General features: G+C 42.0%; 1 protein-coding gene across 1 annotated transcript in view; it reads right to left on the reverse strand.

Annotated features, from left to right (window-relative positions):
- LOC109462570 (somatostatin receptor type 2-like) overlaps nucleotides 1-5,030 on the reverse strand; it is a 23,271-nt gene extending 18,241 nt beyond the window's left edge. The window contains exon 1 of the mRNA XM_019759127.1: nucleotides 4,789-5,030. The gene's annotated coding sequence lies outside the window, so the exon portion shown is untranslated. The remainder of the gene's footprint in view (nucleotides 1-4,788) is intronic.
- Between the last annotated feature and the right edge of the window lie 1,472 nt (nucleotides 5,031-6,502).

A 6,502-nucleotide genomic window follows, 5' to 3' on the forward strand; every position in this document is an offset into this window, starting at 1 on the left:
TTTTCGTCCTGTCTAAACTTATCCTATGGCCTCCAATGGTCAATCATGCAGAGTTCTTTTCTGTGGATCCGCTCTCCTTTTGCATCAGTCGACTTTCTCCCGAACTAAGCTGCCTGGACAGTATCTCCATCTGGAACGGTAATTTGCAAGGTCTTCCCACTGCTCCTTATTAATATCTATGGCTTTTACGTCCCTCTTGCAGACATCTTTCAACCACATCTGTGGCCGCCTGGCGTTTCTCTCTCCTGACACTTAGCGTGAGAGTCGTGAATACCGTGTATGTGACAGGGAGCCTTTGATGTAGATGGCACCCTTTGTCTTCCTCCTTTCACTACAACTATCATTATCTGCTGTTCTAGCGTCTGCAGATAAAGTAGCCGCGTTTTCAAAGTGAGTAGAGCCTAGGTCTCCGCATCGTATGGCGCCAACGTTAAAATCGTGTTTTTCTAGATATTAGGGGCATTGTTCTTTTCTAAGATTGCCCTATAGGCTGCAGAATACAGACGAGTCCATTATATATATATTCACAATTGTTTCTAGACAGGAAAACACTATTTCTCACGAACACTTGACTGCGGAAGACGTTTTACGAATAGCTTTAATTTTGTTGTTACCTAAGGGTAGTAATTCTCGTAAGATAACCTTTAAGAACGACCGGTGTATCCAGTGATTTGATCGCTGTGTAGGCATGGAAATGCCTTCTGGAATAACTCAGAAGTAATAATCCACTTGTCAGGGGAACGAGTGATGACACGGTGGGCATCACCGGTAGGCAGCACTGCTTTACCGGGTACGATAACTATAATCCACCCGATACATATCCTTTAATGACAGTTTGCCGGCAGGTAGATCTTGTGAATAGTTTACAGTTGGGGCATTCAGCTTTACAGTTGGGGTATTCGTCGGTATCAAAAGTTACTACAGGATAAGACCTTCGCCCTGTGTAAAAGCCAATCGGATATTTCAACTGATCTTTCCGACTTTCGCGTCGAACCAACCTTTATAATACCGGAAATCATAAGAAAACCAGACAGCATATGCAGATTCGGTGACACATATTATAAAGCTCCAGTAGTAATATCACTCCTCAAAAGGTTTGTTAAGCAGTGCGGAAGTCGTTATCGATGTGCTTTATGCAGACGCGTCACCTCCAAAGCTGCTTGATGCATCATCTGTCGGCAATCTGGTCTGAAATCTGTAGTTTGTCGCCGGAAAGACAGGCTGTGAAATCATGTGAGCAAATGGCAGATGGAAAGTGTTCTTCAAAATAGGTTCACGGTTGCTGATTTCAGCACATTTTGCGAGTCTAAAGCGCTGTGCTACATGCAGGGCACGTCCATACAGGCTTAACTTCATCCAGACAGACTCTGACAGTTTGGCAATCTGCCATCTTGCCGTGTGGCAATTTTTCTTCAATATGTTTTCCTTAAAGTAGAACTAAGACATCCGTTGGGCAATGACTCTAGATTTTACGTTGCTATGTGCAGATTAGGATTATGTTAATCTGCACTCGGAAGGACAAAATTTGTGCGTCCTGTTTGCATACTGTGTCTACTAGGAAACTGACTAAGATACACATTTATACAATCTAAACAAAACGGTACCGAAATTTAATTTAGTGGTCTCTTTGTGTATAGTTTACAAGTCATGCAGTATACAATCATGTTCGAACTGTATGCGCCAAGTGTAACTGCGGGTGCAAGCATAGCATTGACGCTCTGTGATCAATATATATAACATCAACAGCACGATCTAGTCAACAAATCAAAATGCTATACATCTAGCCAGGCCACCTTAGACCCAAAGAAGAGCATCGCTGTGGTCAAACATGATATACAAAGGCGGTTAGCGAATACCTTGACATTTCATTGATTCATTAAGTTTTAAATGGAAATCTAGAGCAGGGATTGATAGCGGGACACGCTTGAGGTTCTGCGGGGAGATGCAGATTGCCTTTTGATGAGTACGTAAAAGTGGGTGATTACCTATTAAGGGAGAAGTACTAGATTCTGGTCACCAATTTTACGACGTAGGCACATCCATCCATCCGCAAGCTTGACCACTATAAGATAATAGCTTGAGTTATCGACATCGATTGCTTTGCCATTTAAACATAAGACCGTAACTTGTACAAATCGATAGATAAGAGATAAGATAAACAAGAACTATATATAGGTTGTGGGTGTTAGCACGCTTTTGCATTCTTTAGTGCACCGATGGTATTTATGCTTCTAACTTTGTTCAACCTGTTCACAGCCTATCTTTTTCGTGTTGTCGGCAAAAAATCGTCTTCAATTGCCCATCTGGTCCCCTTTCTGGCAATTTTGAACTTAACTTTGAACTGAGATGATTTACAGATAAAACCAATGCGGGACACTGGGTGCGTTTATAAATCATCAAGTTTTCTTTTTTGTAATGATGTTACAGTAGAAAACAAATGCTCAATGACACATTAAATCCCCGAATGTGCTGAGAGACAGAATGAAGGACCTCTCTATCAGTAATCGTTAATATCTAAGCAATAAATTTAGAAATGTGATTTCCGGATGGAATTGGGCTTGTATCTCGACAAAGCTCCTATATCCTATAAGCCACCTCTACTTCACAGCAGCTAGATACATTTGACACATTGAATTGAGTTTAGAAGTATGAAATACGACGGTCGTGCTGCGGTTGTTAATGGTGACCTGGTATCACCCCATCCCAGTGTTACCTGAAAAGTTATGCATGTGCCCTCATAGGACCGCAGCCAGTGTGTCTACGTCGCCCTGGGTTAGTCTCTGTAAACCATTCCCTTATGGGAAACTTTGCCAGTGGATTAGGCAAGCTTTAACTAAGCCATGAGACAAATGTGAAGCCAGGGGCCCGTCTTAAGTCCTTGCTGTGGCTATCTATTGTAAATCGTTTTGCTGCAAAGTTGTTGGGCTAAGAGCTGAATTATAATAAGCTACTGAGTACGTATATGGTTCAGGGGCCTGTTACCAGCTACAGCGCGTTGGATACTAGTATTCTGTTATGTAAGACCACAAATATACCATATAATGTGCACCTGAGGCGCGGAGAAGAAAGCTAAGCATTTGAGTACTTTACTCTAGACTAACGTTTGATTCCCCTTGAACGTTTGTACGTGTCGCTTCTATCAAGTTATCTCTGCATTGCAAGTTTTCCCAAGTCTACAATTATGTCGAATGCGTCACAGGAAGAAGTAGTGGTGAAATTCCGCAATCTAAAACCCGAGGACGAAGTTGTATCTGGAAAATCCACCAATCCCACGAGTGTAGCTCCAAGGTGAAACCAATTTACTACAGATTCCCGAAGGTCGAAGGTGACTCCAGTTACCGCAGCGATCTGATACGTTGGGACGCTGAACCATCGATACACATCATGTCTTACTGTTGTGCCTTCTGGCTTGTGCAAGCAACTTTTAGACCTGGCTGGACGAAGACTATTCAGGGTTGCACTCAGTACTAGTGTATGTGTAGATCACGTGTAGCTTATTGAGCATGTAGTCAATGAAAATTCAGTCTACAGATGAGCAGAACCTACCGCATACCGAGCGTTGATTAGACTGACATTTCCAGGGAAACAATTGTATGATCTTACCTGTTCATCATTTAGATATACAGCAGAGGGAACTGCAATCAAGAACCTATGTTATGCAGAATCAGATTTGTCACTCAACAGCACCATGAATTGCTTTGATCTGTTTACAAGATGTGTCCAAAGATAGACTGTGAAATCCAATAAAGAGACGGGGGCGGATTTCCAATCTAATAAGCATCATTCCCTGGAGTCACAGCCACAAAGAAGTAGTGTAATTATAAATGGATTAATAAGGAATTGTGTTGTTTGGGACAATATTTCAGTAGCCCACAAAGGGTAAAACAGGAGGAGTTCCTAATCCATTTTCTCATAAACGCAGTAGTTAAATCAATGAATAAAGATGATGCAACGATAATTTTGTCTTTTTTCTCATTCTTTAAAGTTGCCAGAAAGTCCGCTAAGCTGGAAGCAAACGGGATGAAACAGTACAGGACTGGCATAAATAAACACTAATATCTTATAAAAATTGGTGTCTTGAAGGAGGTTTATGATGCATACTTGAGTTGACGCGTGTCGCATGTTGCACTTTTGCCTACCTTTTCTTGCAGTGTACATGGCGCATATGCAGCGGTTGCTTCAACCCATTGGTTGCGCTAATTCAAGTCAGTCTAAACATCTATCACTACGACGAATATGCTTCTTATGAACATCATATATGGGTACCGTAGGTGATGCAAAATTTGTCATAACTGCTGTGGTGCCCCAAAGACCACCAGATTAGCAAACAGCCAGGCCTCAACCAACACAGCGACTTGATGAAACCTCATTAATGTTTCATGGAGTTTCGGCGGCAGACGAAAACGCAGCTGTTGTCCTTGATACTAACAAGGACATGAATCGTTAAAACAGAGATAGATGAAAGTGTATGATACTGGTGAGACTTAATGTGAAGACGAAGTACCATTATAACAGCTCTAAATTTTTACCTTAGGGAACGGTTCTAATTACCATTAAAGATACATTTCATGATACTTAATTGACTATGTTTTTCTCACAGGAAGGAGAATACAGATTAAAAAAAAGACTTTTAGTACATCCCAAGTAACAAGAACGTGAATCTTACCTTTTAATTACCATAAAGACGCATTTGAAGCTATTTTAATTACTTTTTCCCTCAAACTCAAAGGAGCTGATCAAAAAACAGTATTTTTGTACAGTCCATGACAAAGGCGTTGTGATCCTTACCTGTCGGTAGTTTTTCGTCCTTGGCAGTCTTCGCGACCTTACAGACAGTTCCTAAGACCTCGCAGCTATGTCAGTGAAGAGCGCCGTATCTGCCTTAGTTGTCTCTTAGCTAACGTCTTCACGTCGAGAGGATCTCGCTTCCGATCTTGGTAATTTCCGTTGCTCGGCCCGCTCGTATTGATTGTCGACCTGCAACGGCAGGGCGTGTGATCAGTCTAAGCCTGGACACACTGATAAGACTATTACAAGCCTCCGGTCTTACCGCCAGACACTGCAGGCTGTCATTCTGACGGTGTAACAAATTCACAGACACTCGCCGACGGTCTAGATTTGACTTTTGTTACACACACGGCAATTTGGAGGGGATGGCTCTACATAAAGGGAAGTCAACTGGGGCTAAACAGTTCCCGACAAAGCCCGGCGGGCTTAGCATAACTATTTTCCATCGGCGCCAGACATTCATAAAAGCAAAGTCCGCTTGAAATAGAAATCCTGCGACCTTTTGCTGACATTGCCGGCGCTCGTGAAACAGCGTGCCCGGGTGAGACGGCACGACCGGACGGGCGAGGCGGCACAACTTACGGCCTGTTATAAACCCCGGGCCCGGCTGTGACGTCCAACTCCACTTATCTACCAATCACGGCAAACCCACGTGACCTCAGCAGAAATTGGAACTAATAATGCCAGCTGTATAATCATACTTGCAAAACGACCACCATTCCAAGGGCTCATCAATCTTAAGAAACACATATTCGTTCGACGTATTCCATGTAATATATCCTGAAATTTTCCCTTCCGAACTCCGTTATTAGGGGATGGCCTGGCATTCATAATAATTTCATAATTGAAAGCACAGATCCAATGAGTTAACAATATTCAACATTAATAGGAAAGTAAGTGCGTATTAAGAATAAGCTGTACGTAAGACGACAATAGTCTGTGTATGACAGGAGAACAGATGTTTGAAGCAGATGTGAGTTCAGTAATCTCATATATTTATTACAGCAACCGAGCAATACGGACATTACATGTACCACCTGGGTCTTCTCTGTCACGCGGAATTCATGACTCTACAGGGAGCTACACGTGCAGTAGTTATAGGGTTATATTTGTTACAAAATGGGCCATTAAATTTTGACATGTGAAGAGGATGGCATAAAATATGCTATCGTCTTCTGATAAAGACACAATTACATTATTACGCTTCTGGCGGATTGGGAGCCCTTACGCTGCACACTGGCGTGCATTTACCTAGTCATATGAAATATATGCTCTTACCCTAAATGGGTTATATAGACAAGAAAATTCCTATGCTAGTTCAGAAGAGAAAGCCCATAAATGCCAATGGCTGTGTAAAAGTCCGCGCACGTACCGCATTAGGCTGCTCGGCACGTTTCGCTTCAACTCTCTAACAGGTTAAGCACCTAAAGTAGCGAATAACTACCGTTAGAAATAGAAATGTGCAGTCTTTATCTTGGAGTTACCACTAAAGCCCCAAGAAATTTCGCGCTTTAGTTGTAAAAGACAGACCCTGTACCGTTAATACAAAGCCGTTGAATGATTCGCATTGAAGCTTATGTTAAATGATGTATGTACAATTAATGAACGTTTATCAAATCAGCCAAATCCCCTGTTTATTTCCTAAAGTACATTTTGAGGATTGCTCGAGGATTCACTTTGTTTAAAATCTCATTGTCTTTAATGATCAATCATT

This window comes from Branchiostoma belcheri, unplaced genomic scaffold (genome assembly GCF_001625305.1).
Source record: "Branchiostoma belcheri isolate BF01 breed outbred unplaced genomic scaffold, Haploidv18h27 scaffold1, whole genome shotgun sequence".
In the NCBI taxonomy this organism is placed as follows: domain Eukaryota; kingdom Metazoa; phylum Chordata; class Leptocardii; order Amphioxiformes; family Branchiostomatidae; genus Branchiostoma; species Branchiostoma belcheri.